Here is a 27,123-nt window from a genome sequence, read left to right as displayed (position 1 = left end):
TACTTGGTAAGCTCAGAGAACATCAGTTATACAACAAGTTTCGCAAATGTGAGTTTTGGTTGAAGGAAGTTGGATTCCTCAGACATGTTATATCCGGAGAAGGAATAGCAGTAGATCCCACCAAAGTTGTCACTGTGACAAATTGGGAAGCTCCAACAACATTTGGAGAGATTCGGAGTTTTCTTGGACTCACAGGATAGTACTGGAGATTCATTGAAAATTTCTCGAAGATTGCAAAACCTATGATGGAGTTGTTGAAGAAGGATACCAAGTTCAAATGGACTGAGGAATGTGAGGCCAGTTTCCAGGAGTTGAAGAAACATTTGGTTACATCGCCAGTGTTGATTCTGCCAGATCAGTGCAAGGATTATGAAGTATATTGCGACGCTTCACGTCGAGGACTTGGAGCAGTGCTTATGCAGGAGGGAAGAGTTGTTTCATATGCCTCACGACAGCTTAAGCCCCATGAATTGAATTATGCTACACACGACTTGGAGTTAGCAGCCGTAGTGCATGCATTAAAGACGTGGAGACATTTTCTCATCGGAAACCATTGTGAGGTGTACACGGATCACAAGAGTTTGAAGTACATCTTCACGCAGAAGGAGTTGAATCTCAGGCAAAGAAGATGGTTGGAGCTCATCAAGGATTATGACATGAGATTGCATTATCACCCCAGAAAGGCTAACGTAGTAGCCTATGCGTGGTGATGATGTTGATGTTCTACCGACGCAGGGCTTCGCCTAAGCACCGCGACAGTATTATCGAGGTGGACTATGGTGGAGGGGGGCATCGCACACGGCTAAGAGATGATCAACTTGATCAACTTGTGTGTCTAGAGGTGCCCCCCTACCCCTGTATATAAAGGAGCAAGGGGGAGGCGGCCGGCCTAGGAGGATGGCGCGCCAAGGGGGGAGTCCTACTCCTACCGGGAGTAGGACTCCTCCTTTCCTTGTTGGAGTATGAGAGAAGGAAAGAGGAGGAGAGGGAGAAGGAAAAGGGGGCTGCACCCCTTGTCCAATTCGGACCAGAGGGGGGGCGCAGGCCTCCTTCCTTTTGGCCTCTCTCTTCTATTCCCGTATGGCCCAATAAGGACCATACACTCCCCTAATGGAATCCGCAAGATGCAAATTTAGAGAGCAATCATCAAAATTACAGAAATCTAGTAAATCACACAAAGTCTTGGGAATAGTAGAGACACTAGCACCCAAATCACACAAAGCATAAAACTCATGATTTTTAATTTCAATTTTAATAGTTGGTTCCCACTCATCATAGAGTTTTCTAGGGATAGAAACTTTCAACTCAAGTTTTCTTCATAAGATTGCATCAAGGCATCAACAATATGTTCGGTGAAGGCTTTATTTTGACTATAAGCATGTGGAGAATTTAGCACGGATTGCAATAAGGAAATACAATCAATCAAAGAGCAATTTTCATAATTAAATTCCTTGAAATCCAATATAGTGGGTTTAGCAACATCTAGATTTTTATTTCTTTCAATCCCACTTTCATCAATTTCATCATTAAGATCTAAACACTCCGAATTTTTAGAACGCCTTCTAGGTAAAGGAAGATCATATTCAGTTTCATCCAGATTCATATTGTAAAATAAAGATTTAATTGGAGACACATCAATAACTTTTAGATCTTCATCTTGATTTTCATAGGAATTGGAAGAACATGCTTTAATAAAGGCATCTTTGGAAGCACGCATCCTAGCGGTTCTTTCCTTACACTCATCAATTGAAATTCTCATGGCTTTTAGAGACTCATTAATATCATGCTTAGGTGGAATAGATCTAAGTTTCAAAGCATCAACATCAAGAGCAGTTCTATCAACGTTCCTAGCCAAATCATCAATCTTAAGCAATTTTTCTTCAATCATAGCATTAAAATTCTTTTGCGAAGAAATAAATTCTTTAATATTAGATTCAAAATCAGAGGGCATCTTATTATAATTTCCATAAGAGTTGTTGTAGGAATTCCCATAATTATTAGAAGGATTACTAGGATATGGCCTAGGATTAAAATTCCCTCTATAAGCGTTGTTACCAAAATTATTCCTACCAACAAAATTCACATCCATAGATTCATTGTTATTCTCAATCAAAGTAGATAAAGGCATATCATTAGGATCAAAAGAAACACTCTTAGTAGCAAATAATTTCATAAGTTCATCCATCTTTCCACTCAACACATTAATTTCTTCTATCGCATGCACTTTTTTATTAGAAGTTCTTCACTATGCCATTGAGAATAATTAACCATAATATTATCTAGGAGTTTAGTAGCATATCCTAAAGTGATTTCCATAAAAGTGCCTCCCGCGGCCAAATCTAAAAGATTTCTAGAAGCAAAATTCAATCCAGCATAATTTTTTTGCATAATCATCCATAAATTCAAACCATGAGTAGGGCAATTACGTATCATTAATTTCATTCTCTCCCAAGCTTGTGCAACATGTTCATGATCAAGTTGTTTAAAGTTCATTATATCGTTTCTAAGAGAGATGATCTTAGCGGGAGGAAAATACTTAGAGATAAAAGCATCTTCGCATTTGTTCCACGAATCAATACTATTCTTAGGCAAAGACGAAAACCAAACTTTAGCATGATCTCTAAACGAAAAAGGAAATAGCTTCAATTTAACAACATCATTATTGACATCTTTTTTCTTTTGCATATCACATAAATCAACGAAGCAATTCAGATGAGTAGCGGCATCTTCACTAGGAAGGCCGGCGAATTGATCTTTCATAACAAGATTCAACAAAGCAGTATTAATTTCACAAGATTCAGCATCGATAAGAGGAGCAATCGGAGTGCTAAGGAAATCATTATTATTGGTATTGGTGAAGTCACACAATTTGGTAGCATCTTGAGCCATCGCGACAAACAAGCAATCTAACACACGGGCAAACAAAAAGCAAGCGGACAAAAAGAGGCAAATAGAGAGGGAGGATGGAGAGAGAGAGGGCGAATAAAACGACAAGGGTGAATTGGGGGGGAGAGGAAAACGAGAGGCAAATGGCAAATAATGTAATGCGAGAGATAGGGATTGTGATGGGTACTTGGTATATGACTTTTTGCGTAGACTCCCCGGCAACGGCGCCAGAAATCCTTCTTGCTACGTCTTGAGCTTGCGTTGGTTTTCCCCGAAGAGGAAGGGATGGTGCAGCAGAGTAGCGTAAGTATTTCCCTCAGTTTTTTTGAGAACCAAGGTATCAATCCAGTAGGAGCCCATGCTCAAGTCCCTCGTACCTGCACAAAGCGATAGCTACTCGCAACCAACGCGATTAGGGGTTGTCAAGCCCTTCACGGTCACTTACAAGAGTGAGATCTGATAGATAGAATATTTTTGGTATTTTTGGTATAAAGATGCAAAGTAAAAAAGGAAAGGCAAAGTAAAAAGCAAAGTAATATAAAAGTGATGGAGATTGATATGATGAGAATAGACCCGGGGGCCATAGGTTTCACTAGTGGCTTCTCTCAAGAGCATAAGTATTCTACGGTGGGTGAACAAATTACTGTTGAGCAATTGATAGAATTGTGCATAATTATGAGAATATCTAGGCATGATCATGTATATAGGCATCACGTCCGTGATAAGTAGATCGAAACGATTCTGCATCTACTACTATTACTCCACTCATCGACCGCTATCCAGCATGCATCTAGAGTATTAAGTTAAAAACAGAGTAACGCCTTAAGCAAGATGACATGATGTAGAGAGATAAATTCATGCAATATGAAATAAACCCCATCTTGTTATCCTCGATGGCGATGATACAATACGTGCCTTGCTGCCACTTCTGTCACTGGGTAAGGACGCCGCAAGATCGAACCCAAAGCTAAGCACTTCTCCCATGGCAAGAACTACCAATCTAGTTGGCCAAACCAAACGGATAATTCTAAGAGACTTGCAAAGATAACCAATCATGCATAAAAGAATTCGGAAAAGATTCAAATATTATTCATAGATAGACTTGATCATAAACCCACAATTCATCGGTCTCAACAAACACACCGCAAAAAGAAGATTACATCGAATAGATCTCCACAAGAGAGGGGGAGAACTTTGTATTGAGATTCAAAGAGAGAGAAGAAGCAATCTAGCTACTAACTATGGACCCGAAGGTCTGAGGTAAACTACTCACACTTCATTGGAGGGGCTAGGATGATGTAGAAGCCCTCCGTGATGACGGCCCTCTTCCGGCGGAGCTCCGGAACAGGCCCCAAGATGGGATCTCGTGGATACAGAAAGTTGTGGCGGTGGAATTAGGGTTTTGGATCCTGTTCTGATCGTTTGGGGGTACATGTGTATATATAGGAGGAAGGAGTACGTCGGTGGAGCACCGAGGGGCCCAGGAGGCAGGGGGGCGCGCCCTAGGGGGGGCGCCCCCACCCTCGTGACCACCTCTTTGATCCCTTGCAGTAGGGTCCAAGTCTCCTGGATCACGTTCGGCGAGAAAATCACGTTTCCGAAGATTTTATTCTGTTTGGACTCCGTTTGATATTCTGTTTATCCGAAACACTGAAATAGGCAAAAAAACAGCAATTCTGGGTTGGGCCTCCGGTTAATAGGTTAGTCCCAAAAATAATATAAAAGTGGAAAATAAAGCCAAATATAGTCCAAAACAGTAGATAATATAGCATGGAGCAATCAAAAATTATAGATACGTTGGAGACGTATCACGCGCCGCGCCTCTCGCACTGCGGCGCTCCAACAGTCTCACCGTGCGGCGAGCCAGAGCCTACCAGCGCGGATGCGCCTAGCTTGCTCTGCGGTGTGCCATCGATCATGTTGTGCGGCAAGCTGCAGCCTGTCGGCGCTGACATGCCTATCTTGATCCACGGCGCTCAAGCGCCATGCACCAAAGGTCTGCTCAACCCTGGTGATGACACGCATCACGGCGTAGTCCATCGCGTTGCCGTGCAGCGCCTCGGCCTCGACGGGCTGTGGCACCTGCTCGTTTTCCTCATCGACGAGGTTGATGGTAGAGGCGGCGCTTTGGTGGATTGGCATGCTTGAAAAAGGTGGATGTGCTATAGGCTGCGCTTGTCGCCTCCGTGCGTCGCGCGCCGCCTAGGTTTATAAGCAATATCGCTGGGTGGCGAGAAACATGTGAGGAAATGACGGGAAACGGCGGCGTGTTCATAAAACACCATCAGTTAATGAAAACTTAGCATAGAAGGAACATCGAGCTAGCACAAGAAGTAGATGATGATCAGATGAACACGGACCACACTAGGGAACCCGTCGGTGATGAATTCATCAATCGCAAACGGTTGAATACTAGCAAGTGTTTTCCCATAACACACACAGCTTATTCCATCACAAACAGGTCGGATGGATCAACTGAATGCCACATATCACACATTATCAAAAAGTAATGCGGTAGACCTTCTTTAACATGTGTTAAAAAAGGATCTTGAGGTTAAATTAACTCATGGCTGCTCCATCAACACAACTTTCCATCCAGTCACCCATCTGATGGCTGCTCCAGCCTGAGCACACTTAACTTGAGAGTTCTCTTATATGAGCTACTGGTGAAACAACTAGTCCTTGCTAATATAGGATGCCTCTTCGCATCCTTATGGCGTATCCACATGACCGCCTGACCCCAATGGCCAATAGATGCTGTATAGACAGAGCATATCACATACGTCTTATTAGAAGCAATTGTCTATGTTATTATCGGTCTTCGCACACATTTCTGATTACGGACTTGTTTGCCGCGTATCACACACATCTTGATATATTGAACCGTTTCTGTTATCTTGACTCAACGCAAACAGTTCATCCGAGTGAACCGCATGCCGTATATCGCACACACCTTGATCTAGCTGACCGTTTATTTTGTGTTGCCTAATCACAAATAGTTCATCCGAGTGAACCGTATGATGTATATCGCACACACCTTCATCTGGCTGATGTGACACCCCCAATTCGATCGTACACTAATCATACACGCAAACGTGTACGATCAAGATCAGAGACTCACGGGAAGATATCACAACACAACTCTACAAATAAAAATAAGTCATACAAGCATCATATTACAAGCCAGGGGCCTCGAGGGCTCGAATACAAGAGCTCGATCATAGACGAGTCAGCGGAAGCAACAATATCTGAGTACAGACATAAGTTAAACAAGATTGCCTTAAGAAGGCTAGCACAAACTGGGATACAGATCGAAAGAGGCACAGGCCTCCTGCCTGGGATCCTCCTAAACTACTCCTGGTCGTCGTCAGTGGGCTGCACGTAGTAGTAGGCACCTCCCGAGTAGTAGTAGTCGTCATCAACAGTGGCGTCTGGCTCCTGGGCTCCAACGTCTGTTCGCAGCAATTGGGTATAGAAAGGGAGAAAAGAGGGAGCAAAGCAACCGTGAGTACTCATCCAAAGTACTCGCAAGCAAGGAGCTACACTACATATGTATGCATTGGTATCAAATGGATTAAGGGTATCATATGTGGACTAAACTGTAGAATGCCGGAATAAGAGGGGGTTAGCTAGTCCTATCGTAGACTACGCTTCTGGACACCTCCATCTTGCAGCAGGAGAAGAGAGTAGATGATAAGTTCACCAAGTAGCATCGTGTAGCATAATCCTAACCGATGATCCTCCCCTCGTCGCCCTGTGAGAGAGCGATCACCGGTTGTATCTGGCACTTGGAAGGATGTGTTTTAATAAATATCCGGTTCTAGTTGTCATAAGGTCAAGGTACAACTCCAAGTTGTCCTGTTACCGAAGATCACGGCTATTCGAATAGATTAACTCCCTGCAGGGGTGCACCACATAACCCAACACGCTTGATCCCATTTGGCCGGACACACTTTCCTGGGTCATGCCCGGCCTCGGAAGATCAACACGTCGCAGCCCTACCTAGGCACAACAGAGAGGTCAGCACGTCGGTCTAAATCCTATGGCGCAGGGGTCTGGGCCCATCGCCCATTGCACACCTGCACGTTGCGAGGGCGGCCGGAAGCAGACCTAGCCTAGCAGGTGTTCCAGTCCAATCTGGCGCGCGTCGCTCAGTTGCTGACATCATGAAGGCTTTGGCTGATACCACGATGTCGAGTGCCCATAACTATCCCCGCGTAGATGGTTAGTGCGTATAGGCCTGTGGCCAGACTCAGATCAAATACCAAGATCTCGTTAAACGTGTTATCTTGAAATAACCGCAAACGCCGACCAGGGCCAGGCCCACCTCTCTCCTAGGTGGTCTCAACCTGCCCTGTCACTTCGCCACAAGGATCCACACAGAGGGCAGTCAGGAAAGTATGTCCTTCCAGCCCCCAATTCGTGAATCAACCGCGGGTACTCCTTGAGCCGACCCGTCTTTTGTCACCACAAGTATCATATATCATTATAAGTATATACCCGTGACCACCTCCCGAGCGATCACGGCCCGATAGTATAGCATGGCAGACGGACAAGAATGTAGGGCCACTAATGGTAAACTAGCATCCTATACTAAGCATTTAGGATTGCAGGTAAGGTATCAACAGTTGTAGCAACAATGACAGGCTATGCATCAGAATAGGATTAATGGAAAGCAGTAACAAGCTACACTACTCTAATGCAAGCAATATAGAGAAGAGTAGGAGATATCTGGTGATCAAGGGGGGGCTTGCCTGGTTGCTCTGGCAAGAGAGAGGGGTCGTCAACACCGTAGTCGTACTGGGTAGCAGCGACGTCGGTCTCGGTGTCTAGCGAGAGAAGAGGGGGAAGAAACAATAAATATAATGCAAACAAATGCATGACGATGCATGACATGACAAGTAGCGGTGCTAGGGGTGCCCTAACGCGGTATGAGGTGGTACCGGTGAAGGGGGGGTGAGAGAGTCCTGGATTAGGGGGTCTCCGAATAGCCGGACTATCTCCATTGGCCGGACTGTTGGACTATGAAGATACAAGATTGAAGACTTCGTCTCGTGTCCAGATGGGACTCTACTTGGTGTGGAAGGCAAGCTAGGCAACACGGATATGGATATCTCCTCCTTTGTAACCGAGCTTGTGTAACCCTAACCCCCTCCGGTGTCTATATAAACCGAAGGGTTTTAGTCCGTAGAACAACCATCATAACATACAATCATACCATAGGCTAGCTTCTAGGGTTTAGCCCCTCTGATCTCGTGGTAGATCTACTCTTGTACTACCCATATCATCAATATTAATCAAGCAGGATGTAGGGTTTTACTTCCATCAAGAGGGCCCGAACCTGGGTAAAACATCGTGTCCCCTGCCTCCTGTTACCATCTGGCCTAGACGCATAGTTCGGGACCCCCTACCCGAGATCCGCCGGTTTTGATACCGACATTGGTGCTTTCATTGAGAGTTCCTCTGTGTCGTCGCCGTTAGGCTTGATGGCTCCTACTATCATCGATAGTGATGCGGTCCAGGGTGAGACTTTTCTCCCCGGACAGATCTTCGTATTCGGCGGCTTTGCACCGCGGGCTAATTCGCTTGGCCATCTGGAACAGATTGAAAGCTACGCCCCTGGCCATCGGGTCAGATTTGGAAGTTTGAACTACACGGCCGATATCCGCAGAGACTTGATCTTCGACGGATTCGAGTCACAGCCGGGCGTGCCGCACTGTCGCGATGGGTATGACCTAGCTTTGCCGCCGAACAGTACCCCAGAGGCTGCGCCCGCATCAGCTCTGACCATTAGCTCGGAGCCAACTGCGCCAGTTGAGGACGGGTGGTTAGACACCGCCTTAGGGGCTGCGGTCTCAACAGCGATCGAGCCGAACACCAGCCTAAACCTCTGCGCAGCCTATGACTCCAAGGTGTCGGACTATTTTCCGGACTCCGAACCATCCGCGCCCCTGCCAATCGAATCCGATTGGGCGCCGATCATGGAATTCACCGTCGTGGATATCTTTCAGCACTCGCCCTTCGGCAACATTCTGAATTCACTACGGTCTCTCTCTTTGTCAGGAGAGCCCTGGCCGGATTATGGCCAACAGGACTGGGATGCGGACGACGAAGAAATTCGACGCCCACCCACCACCCACTTCGTAGCCACTGTCGATGATTTAACCGACATGCTCGACTTCGACTCCGAAGACATCGACGGTATGGACGACGATGTAGGAGACAAACATGAACCAACACCTATAGGGCACTGGAAAGCCACCTCGTCATATGACATATACATGGTGGATACACCCAACGAAGGCAATGGCGACGAGATAGCGGAGGATGACCCCTCCAAGAAGCAACCCAAGTGCCAATGTCAGCAGCGCCGCCCTAAGTCCCGCCAAAGCAAAAGTGGTGATACCGGCACAGGAGATAATAATACTCCGGATAGTGCCGAAGACAACAACAATCCCCTCCAGCAAGATTTAGAGCGGCAGATGGAGAGGAGGAGGATGACAATTACATCCCCCCCCTCCGAATACGAGGCAAGCCTCGACGACGATGAATTTGCCATCCCAGAGGATCCCGTCGAACAAGAGCGCTTCAAGCGCCGCCTTATGGCCATGGCAAATAGCCTGAAGAAAAAGCAGCAGCAGCTTCAAGCTGATCAGGATCTGCTGGCTGACAAATGGACTGAAGTCCTTGTGGCCGAGGAATATAAACTCGAGCGCCCCTCCAAGAGTTACCCAAGGCGCAGGTTACTACCCCGACTGGAGGAAGAAGCGTATGACACGGCTGATTGGCCACCTCGTGGCCGCGATAGAGAGGCATTCCAGCCAAAAGCTCAGCCTCCACCCCAATGCCATTCAAATAAAAAGGCATGGGGAGATACGCCAGACCTGCGAGACATATTGGAGGACAAGGCAAAGCATTCAAGATCGATCTACGGATCACGAGGGCGCACCACTCTGCGAGATGACAAACGTCACGCCGGATACAGAAGCAAATCCGTCCGGGCCGAACACAGCGAGCAAGACCCATTCGAGCTGCGTCGCCAAATAGCCCAATACAGAGGCGCCGCACACCCCTTATGCTTCACAGACGAAGTAATGGAACATCAATTCCCAGAAGGTTTCAAACCTGTAAATATTGAATCATACGACGGCACAACAGATCCCGTAGTATGGATTGAGGATTTCCTCCTCCACTACCACATGGCCCGCGGCGATGACTTACATGCCATCAAATACCTCCCACTAAAGCTCAAAGGACCAGCGCGGCATTGGCTTAACAGCTTGCCAGCGGACTCCATTAGCTGTTGGGAAGATCTGGAAGCCGCATTCCTCGAAAACTTTCAGGGCACTTATGTGCGACCACCAGACGCCGATGATTTGAGCCACATAATTCAGCAGCCAGAAGAATCGGCCAGGCAATTCTGGACTCGGTTCCTTACAAAGAAATATCAAATCGTCGACTGTCCGGATGCGGAGGCCTTAGCGGCTTTCAAGCACAACATCCGAGATGAGTGGCTAGCCTGGCACCTTGGTCAGGAAAAGCCGAAATCTATGGCAGCTCTCACGACTCTCATGACCCACTTTTGTGCAGGAGAAGATAGCTGGCTGGCTCGCAGTAATAACATATCAAAGAACCATGGTACCTCAGATACCAAGGACGGCAATAGCAGGTCACGTCACAACAAGCATAAGCGCCGCATTAACCGTGAAAATACTGAGGATACGGCAGCCAATGCCGGATTCAAAGGCTCTAAACCCAGTCAGCGGAAAAAGCCATTCAAACAAAGTACGCCGGGTCTGTCCAGCTTGGACCGTATACTCGATCGCTCATGTCAAATACACGGCACCCTAGACAAGCCAGCCAATCAAACCAACATGGATTGTTGGGTGTTCAAGAAGGTCGGCAAGTTAATTGCCGAAAACAAGGACAAGGGGCCGCATAGCGATGAGGAGGAGGAGCCCCGGCAGCCGCACACTGGAGGACAGAAGAGGTTTCCCCCGCAAGTGCGGCCGGTGAACATGATATACGCAACCCACATCCTAAGAGGGAGCGGAAGCGTGCGCTCAGGGACGTATATGTGTTGGAGCCAGTCGCCCCAAAGTTCAACCCTTGGTCCTCCTGCCCGATCACCTTCGATCGTAGGGACCACCCCACTAGTATTCGTCATGGCGGATTCGCCGCACCGGTCCTAGACCCAATCATCGACGGATTTCACCTCACTCGAGTCCTTATGGACGACAGCAGCAGCCTGAACCTGCTTTATCAGGACACGGTGCGCAAAATGGGTATAGACCCCTCAAGGATCAAACCCACAAAAATGACCTTTAAGGGCGTCATCCCAGGTGTAGAGGCCCATTGTAGAGGCTCAGTTACACTGGAAGTGGTCTTCGGATCCCCGGATAATTTCCGAAGCAAAGAGTTAATCTTCGATATAATCCCGTTCCGCAGTGGTTATCACGCGCTGCTCGGGCGAACCACATTCGCTAGATTCCATGCGGTATCGCATTATGCATACCTCAAGCTCAAGATTCCAAGACCTCGCGGAGTTATTACAGTCAATGGAAACACAGAGCGCTCTCTCCGAACAGAGGAGCACACCGCGGCCCTCGCAGTAGAAGCACAAAGCAACCTCTCAAGGCAATCAACCAGTTCGGCGCTTCAAAGCCCGGACACCTTCAAGCACGCTCGGGGCAATCGGCAAATAGACCGCCTGGCGCGATCTGAGCTCGCGTAGCAATACGGCGGCCACCCCAATCCCAGCCCAGCGGCGAAACTCGTGCCACGCGTACATAATTACGCATTAAAAATACCATGGGCACAGGTGGGGAGGGGGGCACAAATGCGGCACGCCCCAAAACGCGGCCTAAACCGCACTAGGGGCTTCCCGTTTTGTTATTTTTCTTTTTCTTTCAGGACCTTAATCTCTGGAAACACTGTCCGGCAGCACTGTTGCCGAACACATGATGCAGCAACCAAGGAGGCAGACAGCTATGTTATACCACGGAATTCCCAGGTTGATTACAGTAACGAGTGAAATATTCAATTTAATATCATTCCTCAGCTTGCCCTTGGAAGGGACATAGTCCTACTCTTTGCTTATCACACTATCTATATCACTCTGCTTTAAAGCAATTTTTTAATAAAAAATGCATGACATTACGACTATTATTGCATTCTTGTTATATATATATATATGTGTGTGTGTGTGTTCATTAATGACGCCTTGCAACCATACACTCTGGTACGGCCAATACACCAGGGGCTTACGTACGCCACAATGCAGTGTGAAAAGTCCGAACACTTTCACAAGTGTGGCACCCCGAACTTATAGCATTATATGCATCAGCTCCGAATCATGTCTTTGGTCAAATGTTGGGTTTGCCCGGCTCCTATGTTTTGGTACCTTACGTTCCGCTCTATCGGCTAAGGTAGCGCTAGGAGAACTACTGCGATTGTGCCCCGGTTCTGCCGGGCTTAGCACCTCAGTAGAGAAAGCTAAAACTGACTGTCATGATAAGGCGAGAGACTGGTCGCTGTTCAGCCAGGTTTTTTGAGTCCCTAAAGACTTCTGCCGCTTAGGGCGAGGGGCCGGCCCTGTCCAGCTTACAGGCGTGTATCGCGCCCCGGATGCGGCCTTCCGAATACCAGGGGCTTCACCGAAATTTAAAATTATAGAATTCTATGGCTAAGTGAGAGTGATAAAACATTATTAGTCCGGTTGCCTTGTTCGTTGTGCTGAGCACCTCCCTCGAAGGACCCAAATATGGGAACAAGAGTGCTCAGGTTTATCCCGAACACCCCAGCACTCGTGGCATGGGGGCAGAAGCCGAGGACTAGCCATCTCTCAGATTGGATAAATAGCCAAACAGAAGGTAATATTTTAAATTCAAACAAGCGTTGCATAGCGCATATGAAACATGTTTTCATAAATACAGGATCAAACGAGCGAGTTACTCAAATATTACATCTTTTGAACACTCATCCGCGATAAGATGGGCACCCGACAGAACACCCTCGTAGTACATCTCGGGGTGGCGGTGCTCCTTGCCCTCTGGCGGACCATCCTTGATCAGCTTCACGGCGTCTAGCTTGACCCACTGCAATTTCACACGGGCGAAAGCCCGGCGTGCACCTTCAATGCAGATAGATCGCTTGATGACCTCCAGCCGCGGGTAGGCATCCACAAGCCGCCTCACCAGGCCAAAGAAGCTGTTCGGAAGAGCATCGCCAGGCCACAGCCGGACTATAAAGCCCTTCATGGCCTGATCGGCCGCCTTATGTAGCTCGACCATCTGCTTCAGCTGGTTGCTCATCGGCACCGAATGTTCGGCCTCAGCATACTGAGACCAGAACAGCTTCTCCGTCGAGCTTCCGTCCTCGGCCTGGTAAAATTGTGCGGCATCGGACACACTGCGGGGCAAATCTGCGAATGCTCCTGAAGAGCTCCGGATCCGGGTAAGTACTCGGTAATTTACTTTTACATGCTTGCTTTGCATATAAAAAGCCTTACCCGCCGCTATCTTCTTCATCGCGTCGATCTCTTGGAGGGCCTTTTGGGCTTCGGCCTTGGCACTCTTTACGCTCTCAAGGGCCACGGCAAGCTCAGACTCTCGCGTCTTCGAGTCAAGCTCCAACGCCTTGTGCTTCGTCATGAGAGCTTGGAGCTCTTGCTGCACCGCGCCCACCCGAGCCTCGTGCTTCTCTCGCTCCTTGGCCGCTTTATCTTCGGCCTTGGTTAGCGCTTGCTTCAGGGTCGCCACCTCGGTCGTGGCCCCTAGCAAACATACAATGATCCTGTCATTTTGCAATCGCGTCCTTTTTCATATATACATATCTATAGACAGGGTACTACTTACCCTTGTTCTCCTTGAGCTGCCTCTTAGCAAGGACGAGCTCTTTCCTGGACCCCTTGAGGTCCTGCTTCAATACGGTGACCTCCGCAGTCAGTGCGGCGGACGCCAGCAGCGAAGCCTGCATATGCATATTGACATACTTATATTAGACTCCTGCAATATTATTTGATCCTCTGTTCGGCTTTTCTTTGTGAACACCGAACAAAGCATCAGGGGCTACTGTCTATGCGGTAATATTTCTACTACATTTTAAAACACTTACCTCGAAGCCTGTTAGAAGGCTGGCATAGGCTTCAGTTAATCCGCTCTTGGTGGACTAAACCTTCTGGATCACCGCACTCATGATAGTGCGGTGCTCCTCGTCGATGGAAGCGCTGCGAAGCGCTTCCAGCAGATTGTCCGGCACCTCTAGATGGACAGAGGTCACCGGCACAGGCGTCTTGCCCCTCTTAGAAGGAGGCCGCCTGCATGAGCCCGGAACCGCTGGACGGTCCGGCGTAGTGTTCGGCTGAGGGCCGAACTCAGAGCTCTCGGGGGCCCCGTCCCCTCGGCTCCCGGAGTCCGGAAGGTCGACTTGAGGCGCCTCCGGCACTGTCTCCCCTCGATCCAGTGCCTCTTGAGACAACACCTTAGCGTCGTCGGCAGGATGAGGGGAGGTGGCGGTCGGGACTGGATCGCTATTCATGTCCGACAAGCCCAGGGAGCCATCCGATGATACCTCAATATTTGCTCGGGGCGGCCTGCATAATTATGTTCGGCGATTAGGGAATGCAGTGCGACAAATGAATCCTATGAGTTACTCTAGTATCCGAATACTTATGATCTCCCCGGGGGCTTGACCCTGGGCAACCACTCGTCTTCGCCTTCGTCGGCGGTGGTGGAACTGTCCGGAAGGAGAGTCCTTCCCTTCTTGGACCCTCCGGCCTCCCCAGTTTGGGCGGCCTTCCTTTTCTTGTCTCCCCCAGTCGGTGGGGGAGCATCTTCTTCTTCTTCTTCCTCGTCTTCGGGGGAAGAGTGCGCCGCAGAGTCATCGGACGGTGAGTCCGACGACGCCTAGCGTCGGGAACTCTTTTGGGTTCCCTTGGCCTTCTTGGTCTTCTCCGACACCTTATAAGGGTCCGGAGTCAGCATCTTCGCCAGAAGAGCGTCTACGGGGCCTTAGGGAAAAGGAGCCGGACAGTCGATCTGTCCGGCCATCTTCTGCCAGTCCTGTTAAAGGTACGGGAGTTTAGATCCCGCACAGAGTCAATCTATATAAAATAAGTATCCTATGAAAGGTAAAGCAGCTTACGGCACTGGCTTGGCGCTTCGCGCTGAATCCGCAATCCTCCGTAATAGGGGGGACCTCGGCATTTTGAACAGCACCCTCCAGGCGTCTTCATGAGTCATGTCGAAGAGCCTGTTCAGAGTTCGGTGCTGCACCGGATTGAACTCCCACAAGTTGAACTCCCGTTGCTGGCACGGAAGTATCCGGCGGATGAGCATAACTTGGACTATGTTGACAAGCTTGAGCTTCTTGTCCACCATGTTTTGAATACATGTTTGGAGTCCGGTCAGCTCTTTCGAATTACCCCAGGACATGCCTTTCTCTTTCCAGGAGGTGAGCCGCGTGGGGATACCAGATCGGAACTCGGGGGCCACTGCCCATGCAGGGTCGCGCGGCTCGGTGATATAGAACCACCCCGATTGCCACCCCTTTATGGTTTCCATAAAGGAGCCCTCGAGCCATGTTATGTTGGGCATCTTGCCCACCATGGCGCCTCCGCACTCCGCCTGGCGGCCGCCCACCACCTTCGGCTTGATATTGAAGGTCTTCAGCCATAAGCCGAAGTGGGGCTTGATGCGGAGGAAGGCCTCGCACATGACGATAAACGCCGAGATGTTGAGGACGAAGTTCGGGGCGAGATCGTGGAAATCCAGGCCGTAATAGAACATGAGCCCCCGGACGAATGGATGGAGAGGGAATCCCAGTCCGTGAAGGAAATGGGTGAGGAATACTACCCTCTCATGGGGTCTGGGGGTGGGGATGAGCTGCCCCTCATCTGGGAGCCGGTGCGTGATGTCCTCGGGCAGGTATCCAGCTCTCCTCAGTTTCTTGATGTCTCCCTCCGTGACGGAGGAGACCATCCACTTGCCTCCCGCTCCGGACATGGTTGGAGAAGGTTGAGGTGGAAGTGTGGACTTGGGCGCTAGAGCTCGAGTGTGCGGAAACAGATGAGCAAAGGAGGAAGAAGGTGTGGATAGAAAGGTGAATCCTTATCCCTTTATATGGGCGGACAAAACTAAGTGTCCCCACTTGCCTGGTAAAACTCGCTTATCCCCCAAGCACCGCAATTGATGGCGCGGTTGGGCTACCCACGCCCGTGTTGATGAGAATCCCGTAATAAGGGGTCACGATCTCTGCTTTGACAAGACGTGTCGAAAAAAATGCCTCGCGTTATGTGCGGGGCTGGTTAGAAGAAACGGTTCGAATAATCACCGGGCCATGACATAACGTCATGCTGCCAAAACAAGCCAGCAAATTAGATCTACGAAAATATTATTCTCTCTACGGTGGAATGTGGAACTTATTTTCCAGGGTTGGACACTATCCTCGTATTCAAATTCTTCTGATGTATTCGGATAAGGAACCCGCCTTGCAATGCCGAAGACAATATTGCGCGCCGGACTCATCGTCATTGAAGCCTGGTTCAGGGGCTACTGAGGGAGTCCTAGATTAGGGGGTCTCCGGACATCCGGACTATCTCCATTGGCCGGACTGTTGGTCTATGAAGATACAAGATTGAAGACTTCGTCTCGTGTCCGGATGGGACTCTACTTGGCGTGGAAGGCAAGCTAGGCAACACGGATATGGATATCTCCTCCTTTGTAACCGACCTTGTGTAACCCTAACCCCCTCCGGTGTCTATATAAACCGAAGGGTTTTAGTCCGTAGAACAACAATCATAACATACAATCATACCATAGGTTAGCTTCTAGGGTTTAGCCCCTCTGATCTCGTGGTAGATCTACTCTTGTACTACCCATATCATCAATATTAATCAAGAAGGACGTAGGGTTTTACCTCCATCAAGAGGGCCCGAACCTGGGTAAAACATCGTGTCCCCTGCCTCCTGTTACCATCCTACCTAGATGCATAGTTCGGGACCCCTTACCCGAGATCCGCCGGTTTTGACACCGACAGGGGGAAACATCCGGGAAAATATCCCCGGTGTTTCGTGTTTTCGGACAGATGAATCAGAGGGGGAAAGTTGCGTGTTCGCTATGCTAGGGATGCGTGGCGGACGAACGGGCTACATATCCGGATTCATCTCGTCGTTCTGAGCAACTTTCATGTACAAAGTATTTTCATCTGAGCTACGGTTTATTTTATATGATTTTCTAAAGTTTTAATCATTTTTAGAATTTATTTAATTATTTAACTCTAACATTATCCATAATAGTGCATGCTGACGTCATCATGACGTCAGGAGTCAACATGGAGTTGACTGGGTCAATCTGACGTGTGGGTCCCGCATGTCATACTCTGTTTACTCTAATTAGGATTTAACTAATCTAATTACAGTTTAATTAATTCACAATAGTTAATTAGGTTAACTAAAGAAGATTAATTAAGTTAATTAATTCACTAATTAATTAATTATTAATTTTATTAATTCATTTTTATTTTATTTCCTTTTTCTTTTCTTCTCTCTTTTTTAAACGTTCTAGGGCCAGGCCCCACATGTCATAGGCCCCAGGGGGCCTAGCGGGTTTGGTTGCTTAGCAGGCGTCGATCGCAGCCCGATGTCGCGCAGCGGGCGCCCGCCCGCTGCCTCAGGCTCGGCCAACGGGGAGGGGAGGCACGGCGAACCGGGGCGCGCGCTCGCTGGACCGTGGGCACTGCCCAGGCCAGCCACGGCGAGGCTCGCCGACCGGAGCAGCAGCAGGCAGTGGCAGCGGCGGGAGTGGGGAGGCCACGCACGGGAGCGCTCGTGAGGAGCGCGACCAACTGGAGATGGGCTCGCACGGCGCGCAGGGGCTAGCAAAGCCTGACCACGGCCAAGCTGCGGTAGGGCCTTGTAGGGAGCGGCATGTGCGTGCGGGCAGTGGTGAGGTCCAGTGGATGAGCGAGGCGACGACTGGAGCGACAACAACACCAACAGCAAGCAGCAGTAGGGGGTTCGAGCAGTAGGGAGAAGAAAAACGAACAAAGCTCACATATGGAGCTCATGGAGGCTCTGCGAAAGCTTAGGAGCAGCAGGGGTTCGCCATAGTCGACGACGAACGCCGGCGGCCGGAGCGGGTAAGTGAAGTCGATCTGCTCGACTTGGTGCGTCCCAGCTCGTTCTGCTCCTCAATGACGGTGTAGTGGACGACGACAGAGTGGCCGGACCTGGCCTCACGGCGCGGGGACGACGGTGATGCTTGGCGGTGGGTAATACGCACACGGCGGCCATGGCGCAAGCAGCGGCTGGCCGGGGAAGCAGGCGAGCAGGAGAAGGAGACGCGCCGCGTGGGGAAAAATGGGGCGCGTGGCGGAGGCAGAGGGCACCGGATCATGGCGGCTAGGAGGTGAGCAGCAAGGCGACAGGGAGGCGCTGGTCAGCGGTGGCGAGAGAAGGGAAAGTGAGGTAGGGATAAGGGGATCGAGCAGAGGCGTTTCGCCCCCATGCGACTGTGTGTGCGCGTGAGGCGGCGCTCACAGGGAGACAAGGGAACGGTGGGGGATCGAGCTAGGGTTAGTTCTGGTGGGGTTTGGTTGGGCCTAGCAGGCCTAAGGCCCAGGGGATGAGGGGGCTTTGATCTTTTTGATGTTGTTGTTTTGTTTCTCTCTTTAACCATTTAGATTTCCTATTAGTTTCATTTTTATTATTTTATTTTATTGGTTTTGTAAAATATGAATCTAGCCCCAAAATTAGTATTATTAAGTATGCCACTGCCACAACTTATTTGGCACTCCAATTAATTAGTTTGCATATTTTTACTAATTAATAGCATTTGAGAATATGTTTTAGCTGCTGTTTTATTTAATTTTGCACACTTAAACACTTCATAAAAAGATGATTTCTCCGCCAATATGTTCTATGGATTAATTGCCAAATTTTGAACATTTTAGTTTTAATATTCGAAATCTTTTATTGTTTGCTTGATTTTGAATTTGAAATGGTTTCAAACTAACGCGAGATTAGCAATAGTAATCGAAGTGACATGGCACCATTAGCAGAGGTTATTGTAGCTTGATTATCCGGGCGTCACAGCTGCCCATTTCTTTTATTCCTCCTCACCGCAAATAGTTAATTGAACTGAATCGTGTGCCCTGCATCACACATGCAACTAAAATCTGAGCCGTATTTGATGCATCCTCAATCGCAAACATTTTGCACCTTTTTGATGGTTTTTTTACACCACCGTTTGCGATTATTGCATCGCACACAGTTTCGTGGAAGGGTCTCTGATCGTAGTGTTGCGTTAGCAGCATCCTGCAGTAGTGTTAATTATGCTTAATGCTTCCTTATGAGATTATCCGTTTCTTGGTTGGTCGCTTCTCAATCTTTTGCTAGCCTTCATTTTGCACTAAGTATGATCTCTACTTGTGCATCCAAAATCCTTTAAACCAGTTTTGCCACATGAGTCCATTATATCTACCTATATGTGGTATTCTTTTGCCGTCCTAAAAAAATTTGCATGTGTCATCTCTAATTTTCAAAATAAACTTCTCTTTTGTGTGTTTGTTTCGATCGAGAAACGGTGAGGGGTGGCTAATATTTTCCATGCTAGATGTGTTATTTTCACAATGAGTGTTTATTCACTTGTCATTACACGAGAGTAAGGCAAAGATATTAGGGATGCCCAGTCCCGAAATGAAAAAAATGAATTTACTTTATGTTGTCAAACAATAAATTTCTTGGAAAGTGTTGGTATGGAAGGCACCCATGGATACGGTTAGCCATGGAAATGGAAGTATGGTGGAAAAAGAAATAAACTTTATTTTCTGTTTGGGAACCGCCTATGATATATCTAACATGGAAAGTTTTGGGAACTCTAAGTCGTTTTCGTTGGTGGGATGGATACACCTCCCAAAATGTTTTTGTCTCTAAGTTTTTCGCTTTGAGCTCTTGCACCTCTACAAATCCCTACCTCCCTCTGCGAAGGGCCTTTCTTTTACTTTATGCAATTTTTATTTTGAATTTGAGTCTCCACCTTCTCTTATAAAAGCACCAACTAGGAGGCAATATGATGGTACTTCAGTATTGGGTGTAGCTAATATGCGAGTGTGTTTCATGAATGGATCAATGGTTGAGCATGATGGCTAGGGATAACTTATTTTAGCATTGATATTTTGAAAGACATGGTTGCTTGTTGATATGCTTGAGTATTTAAATTATCATATCAAAACTAGACTATTGCTTTGAACAATATAAAAGTTCAAATGTCCATGCTATAAAGAAAGAATATGATATGACATGTTAGGCAGTATTCCACATCAAAAGTTCTGTTTTTGTAACATCCCTACTCGAGGACGAGTAGGAGTTAAGATTGGGGATGCTGATACGTCTCCAACGTATCTATAATTTTTTATTGTTCCATGCTGTTATATTATCAATCTTGGATGTTTTATAATCATTTTATAGTTTTTTATATCATCTTTTGGTACTAACCTATTGACATAGTGCCAAGTGCAAGTTGCTATTTTCTACATGTTTTTTACATCGCGGGAAATCAATATCAAACGGAGTCCAAACGCAACGAAACTTTACGGAGATTTTTTTGGACCAGAAGGAACATAATGGGCCCTGGTTGTGCCTGGAGGGTGCTCCGAGGAGAGCACAACTCACCAGGGCGCGCCAGGAGGCCCAGGTGCGCCCTAGTGGGTTGTGCCCACCTCGGGTGCCCCCCGGGCCGCCTTTTTGCTCTATAAATACCAAATATTCCCAAAACCCTAGGGGAGTCGACGAAATATTCATCCAGTCGCCGCAGAGTCCAGAACCACCAGATCCAATCTAGACACCATCTCGGATGCGGTTCACCACCTCCATTGGTGCCTCTCCGATGATACGTTAGTAGTTCTTTGTAGACCTTCGGGTCCGTAGTTAGTAGCTAGATGGTTCCCTCTCTCTCTCTCTCTTGATTCTCAATACAATGGTCTCTTGGAGATCCATATGATGTACTTCTTCCGTCCGGGTTTATTGGGCCTGCATGCAGAAACTCAGGTACCAAGGAAAAAAGTTAATACAAATGGTGGGTGATTTAACGCTAAGAATGCATTGTCCCGAGAATGCCAATGGCCAACCAGAGTAGCTCAATTTACGACATGTAGCTGATGGCCCACGTTTTGCACTAGCCAAGCAGTTATTGCATAGTGCATGCAGCTAATGATGCGGCTGCCTAACCAATCCTGCGTGCATGCATAAGAGAGAATCGAGAGAAATTTACTGTGAAAGTTTAGGGGCCTTACAAAAATGGGACGCGGTTAGTTTGTTGAGAGGCCCAATAAACCCGGACAGAGGGAGTAATTCTGTTGCGGTGTGTTTGTTGGGATCGATGAACTTTGAGTTTATGATCGGATCTATCTTTTTATATCCATGAAAGTATTTGAGTTTCTTTGATCTCTTTTATGCATGATTTCTTATAGCCTCGTATTTCTTCTCCAATATTTTGGTTTTGTTTGGCCAACTTGATCTATTTATCTTGCAATGGGAAGAGGTGCTTTGTAGTGGTTTGATCTTACGGTGCTTGATCCCAGTGACAGAAGGGGAACCGACACGTATGTATCGTTGCTACTAAGGGTAAAACGATGGGGTCTATCTCTACATAGATAGATCTTGTCTACATCATGTCATCGTTCTTATTGCATTACTCCGTTTATCCATGAACTTAATACACTAGATGCATGTTGGATAGCGGTCGATGTGTGGAGTAATAGTAGTAGATGGAGGCAGGAGTCGGTCTACTAATCTTGGACGTGATTCCTATATAATGATCATTGCCTGGATATGGTCATGAGTATTTTAAGTTCTATCAATTGCCCAACGGTAATTTTTTCACCCATCGTTTTTTCTATTTTTCTCGAGAGAAGCCACTAGTGAAACCTACGCCCCCCCCCCGGGTCTCTTTCTCATATATTTGCCTTTGCGATCTACTTTTCCTTTGCTTTTATTTTCAGATCTATTAAACCAAAAATACAAAAATACCTTGCTACAATTTATTTTTATTTATTTTATTTGGCATTCGATCTATCAATCTACTAAGATTTTATCTCACGTCCGTTTGCCTATCTTGAGGCACACGTCGGGTTGCGAGGACTTGTTATCGGTGTGCAGGGGCTGTTTATGTTGTGTTGCTTGGTTCTCCAACTGGTTCGATAACCTTGGTTTCACATCTAAGGCAAATACCTACCGCCGCTGTGCTGCATCATCCCTTCCTCTTTGGGGAAATACCGACATAGCTTCAAGCGACGTCAAGATTCATCAAAAACATCTCGAGAAATATAGATACTTCCAGTTGCAATCTCTAGGCATTTATACCCTTTGTGAAGATTACTATATCCGAGAAAAACACATTGAGTAGACCTAAACTCAAGCTTATGATGATTGTATGGACGTAAATTTGGGTAGCAAGCACACCCAAATTTTTTGAGAGAGTTGTAGTCAGGTTTTTGATGATATAATTGCTCTAATGGAGTAGAGTTGCCAATGACCTTACTAGGAAGACGATTTATAAGATAGGTAGCTGCGATGAATGCTTCATCCCAATACTTGAGAGGCATCGAGGCATGCGCAAGGAGGGAGAGACCAACTTCAACAATGTGGCGATGTTTTCGCTCGGCAAAGCCGTTTTGCTGGTGAGCATGAGGACAAGATACATGATGTTCAATGCCTATGCTACGGAAGAAGGAATTGAACTTCTCATACTCCCGTCCCCAGTCACTTTGGACTGCCAAAATTTTCCTGTCAAAGTGTCTCTCAACAAGCTTTTGGAACTCTTGGAACACAGAAAAAAAACTTCGGATTTGTACTTTAGCAAATAAATCCAAGTAAACTTGCTATAATCATCAATGAAACTGACACATTTTTTTTCTTTCAAAAGAATCTCTAGCATGACCCCATATGTCACTGAAAATAAGCTCTAAAGGAGCATAAGACACACTGTTTGACTTAGGATAAGGGAGTTGATGACTCTTGGCACATTGATAAGCTTCACAAATGGACTCACTAATTTGACTATGTGATAATGGAAGATTGCCTTTATTAACTACTTGTTTGACTATGATTGATGACGGATGTCCTAATCTTTGATGCCACCGTGCCAAAGAGGGCTTGATGACAGAATAAACTTGATGACGCTTGCGATTGAGTGCTCCGGATGTGATGGGATAAAGCCCTCCAATGCATCTACCGTGATGAAGGAGTTCCATCGTTGCCCAATCCTTTATTAAAAAGTAACGAGGGTGAGTTTCAAAGAAGACATTATTATCGGTGGCTAAACAAGACATAGATGCAAGGTTTCTCTCGGCTCGTGGAACATGAAGAACATCTTTTAGGACTAGATCACGTTTAAGAGTAGGGGAGTTAGTAAAATCTTGACCAATGTGTCGAATATCCATACCTCCACCACTCGTAGTATGAATCTGATCATTGCCAAGGTACTTCTCCCGGAGAGCAAGTTGCTCTAGTTCACCAGTAACATGATCCGTTGCGCCAGAGTCAACGTACCATACTCCATCGCCCCCTTGCTCACGCATAGATGCAGCAACATCGCGTGCATCGAGGACGTAGTCTTCATCATACCGGTCCCAGCAGTCCATGACTTCATGGCCTGCCTTTTTGCAGAGTTGGCATCGAGGACGCCCCTGAGAGGAAGAAGGGCGACTGTTGTTGTTGTTGTTGTTGTTGAAGCCGCCGCCTCCTGGTTTGTTGGTGTAGTTGCTTGTGTTGTTGTAGCCGCCGATGCCTGGGTTGCTATAGCCGCCATCTCCCTGGGTGTTGCCACGCCCGCGCCCGCCACTGCGGTACTGCCCCTAGTGACCGCGCCCATGGCCGCGACCACGGGAGATAGAATTGGCGGACGACTGGCGGAGGTTGGTGCCGTGGAGGAGGCTGAGGCGGGCGTCCAAGCTCAAAAGCTGGTTGTAGAGCTCCTGACCCATGATTGGTTCACCCGAGCAGCAAGCATTGAGACGACAGGGTTATATTCCATGTCCAGACCGGCGTGGATCTTGGATACAATCTCCGGATCGAAGAGCGCGGCGGCAGTACAGGAAACTTCATCTGTGAGACTTTTAATCTTGCAAGATACTCGGCCATGGCCATGTTACCTTTCTGAAGATTGGTAAGCTCGATGCGGGTGTTGATCGCTTGAGCTTGACTCTGAGCAGCAAACATGGCGAGGATTGCGCGCCAAACCTCAGCCGGCGTCTGTAACGTGGCGACCTGTGCAAGAATGTCACGGGAAAGAGAGCCCATCAAATATCCTTGAAGTTGTTGCTGTTGTGCATACCAGAGGGATCTTGCAAAGTTGGCCACTTGCTCTTCTTTGCCTTCCTTGGTGATGGTGAGGGTGGCCGGCGGTGCCGGGCTCTTCTCGTCGAGGTGGTGCTCCATCTGCGCGCCTTTGATCTGCGGCAACACGACGGCCTTCCAGAGAAGGAAGCTCCCCCTTGTTAGCTTCTCCTGTGTTGGCGATCCGAGGGAGGTGGTGGTGGTGGTGGATGATGATGCAAAGGTGGAGGATGAGGTGGTGGAAAGCGCACCCATGGTGCTAGGTGTCATGGCGGCGGAGGTAGTAGACATATTCTCGGTCGAGGAAGGTAGCTAGATGCGATCTAATGAGGAAGAGGCTATGTTACCATGTGAATTGTTATGGGAAGCGTAGAACCCTTTGATCGGGCCGCATTGCTATATATTGAGAGTATGCCGTGGCTTACAAGAAGGAGAAGATGGATCTAGGTTGATCGTTACAGAGAGAAGATCGGGAAGAGTTGAAACAAAAGAAGAGATAGAATTAGATTACAATTTAAACAGACTTCTATCCCTATACAACATATTCTAACATCCTTGAATTTACTAGTCTCCTGCCCGGCCGTTGGGCGCATGACGCATTGCCGTGGCCGAGCCTGAGCCGTCCGTCGTGTGACAGTGAAACTGTTGCGGCGCTAGAATCTTTCCGGTGGTAGAATTTACTATATATGATTTTTTTTCCGATGCTAGAATCTTTGTTAGAGTTGTGTAAGAAAATTATTTTTTTGTCGTACCTCATGATTCCGGTAGCATCCTCATCACCCACACGGTAGAGGTAACCATATATCAAACTTACATACACACTTCCAAACAAAACACCAAGTTTGGTATGCCTTGGCTCGAAACATACCCGTATCATGAAACAATGTCTCGGCTCGGCATGGCTCACCATGCATTCATAAACAAGTTGTATTTCTCACCATACATTCATGAACAATTTAGAATCTGGTATCAATTGCTTGACAGAAATCTGGTATCAATTGCTTGACAGAAACCGGGTAAATACATCCAGTGACCCCCGATGCTGTTACTGTTGGATGAGAAACGAATATATTATCACGATGGCAGTTGCTCACCCTTCCTCCACCAAGCACAAATGAACCTGATTGTTTGGACGTGAAAATTCGTGTGTGAAACACAATTGAAATGGGATATTTCTTTCACTAAATAAAGGGATAGCTGTACGCACTTTGATCAGGCTAAATGGATGTTCAAAGTCTGGACGCACCTCAGTGTCAATGTTTAACTTTGATCACTATCACATGTAATAAGTGCATGGATTAAGCTTTGCAAGAATAATAGTAGTATTTTTCTTGAAAAAAAGATTTTAAATTATCAATATTTTTAATATGTGTTAACATCTAGAATAAAGAAAATATTATATCAAAATCGTTCATTGTACACCAAGTAAAGTTAAATTTAGCATATACTCCCTCCGTTCTCAAATATAAGTCTTTCTAGAGATTCCAACAAGTGACTACATACGGAGCAAAATGAGTGAATCTACACTAAAATATGTCTACATACATCCATATATTGTAGTCAATTTGAAATGTCTAAAAAGACTTATATTTAAAAACGGAGGGAGTATAAATTTTTTAAATAAATCTTAGACGTTTCATGCAACCGCTAGTTTCGCTGAGGACTGAAAAGAAATAGCTTGTGTTGCCACAAAAAAAAGTCGAACATATTAAAGAGTTCAAAAATGCCACGTTAGAAACATCTGGTGGGAAGTAGTTGGCTGGATTGGAGCATCGTGCTACCTCGCATCTCTTGGCCAATAGTGATAAAGCTGACAAGTATGTTGGTGGACAGAGGCCGAGGTTGTACCATCGGTGGATAACAAAATTTCAAGTATTGTCTGAAGGTGACTCAAACAAGGTACATGTTACTTTTAACCATCCCCATGCCCATGATTAGTGTCATCTGCAGAAAGTCTCCGAAAGTCTATGAGGAGAAGAGATGCATATGTGGATGGCCACCATGGAAGAAGGAACCTAATCGCATAAAATATTTGACCTACTCCTCTTCCTTTAAAGCATCTCCGCCTACTACAATCTCCTTCCCCAGCGTCTCTTCCCTAGGCCTGATGCCATGAACTGATGAATACCTCGTGGCGGATCTCAAGTTCATGCCAATGAGCTCTTGAAATATGTTGGAACATCAAGGAACAGTTCTAGGGTCATCGGATCTGGCTCAACCGGGTTCCAGCAAGCCGAATTATCGAAAAAGGCTTCATGCCCCGCTTTATAGATAAAGCACCAACCATACAATGAACCGTCTGAACACAGGTCCACAAAGACATACAGGGGAGAACAAGAGAGGAGAACTGGAGAAACAAGTCTAGGCTGCAAGCACAACAACATATATTCTCAAACAAAAGAAAAGATACAGCATCAAGGAGGGTAGGTATGGCCGTATGCATCGCCCAGATGCAGAGGCCGGCGGTCCTCCTCCTTTTCTAAAAAAATATCAAGGAGGATAGGTGATCATCAGTAGACGAGCCGCCAATGCCTTGAACCTCCGGATGAGTTGGTCCAGCGCCGACCTATCCTGCTGCTTGGATAACACAATTTATATATAGCGTCAGTGGGTCTATTAGGAATTATGCGCTCAATCACTAGTTTATTCCTAATGCACCACAACGACCAAGCCATCGGTCCAAAATTGACCCATGTCAATCTGTGAGCCTGACCCGAGCTTCCCTCTAACAATTGAAAAAAACTCGGGGAAGTTAGTAGGGCACCATCCAGTGGCGGAGCTTGACCAAGTCCTTTGGGAGGGGGGGGGGGGGGGACAGAATATATGAACTAGTGGGGGGGGGGGGGGCAAACACACAAAATTTCCATATGTAAGCTCTTTCTCTCAAAAAACTAAGCTTGCAT

At 47.2% G+C, this 27,123-nt stretch overlaps 1 long non-coding RNA gene across 1 annotated transcript; it reads right to left on the bottom strand.

The window, feature by feature from the left end:
• Nucleotides 1–6,014: 6,014 nt before the first annotated feature.
• On the bottom strand, nucleotides 6,015–18,418 carry LOC147967547 (uncharacterized). Its single transcript, XR_015603809.1, has 2 exons — nucleotides 17,940–18,418; nucleotides 6,015–6,338 (listed from the first exon to the last, which is right to left on the bottom strand). It is a non-coding gene; the product is annotated as an uncharacterized LOC147967547 (long non-coding RNA).
• Between the last annotated feature and the right edge of the window lie 8,705 nt (nucleotides 18,419–27,123).

The sequence above is a fragment of the Triticum urartu genome, chromosome 5A (genome assembly GCF_056163025.1).
Source record: "Triticum urartu cultivar PI428250 chromosome 5A, HENAU_Tu73, whole genome shotgun sequence".
In the NCBI taxonomy this organism is placed as follows: Eukaryota; Viridiplantae; Streptophyta; class Magnoliopsida; order Poales; family Poaceae; genus Triticum; species Triticum urartu.
This window is presented reverse-complemented; position numbering and strand designations above follow the sequence as displayed.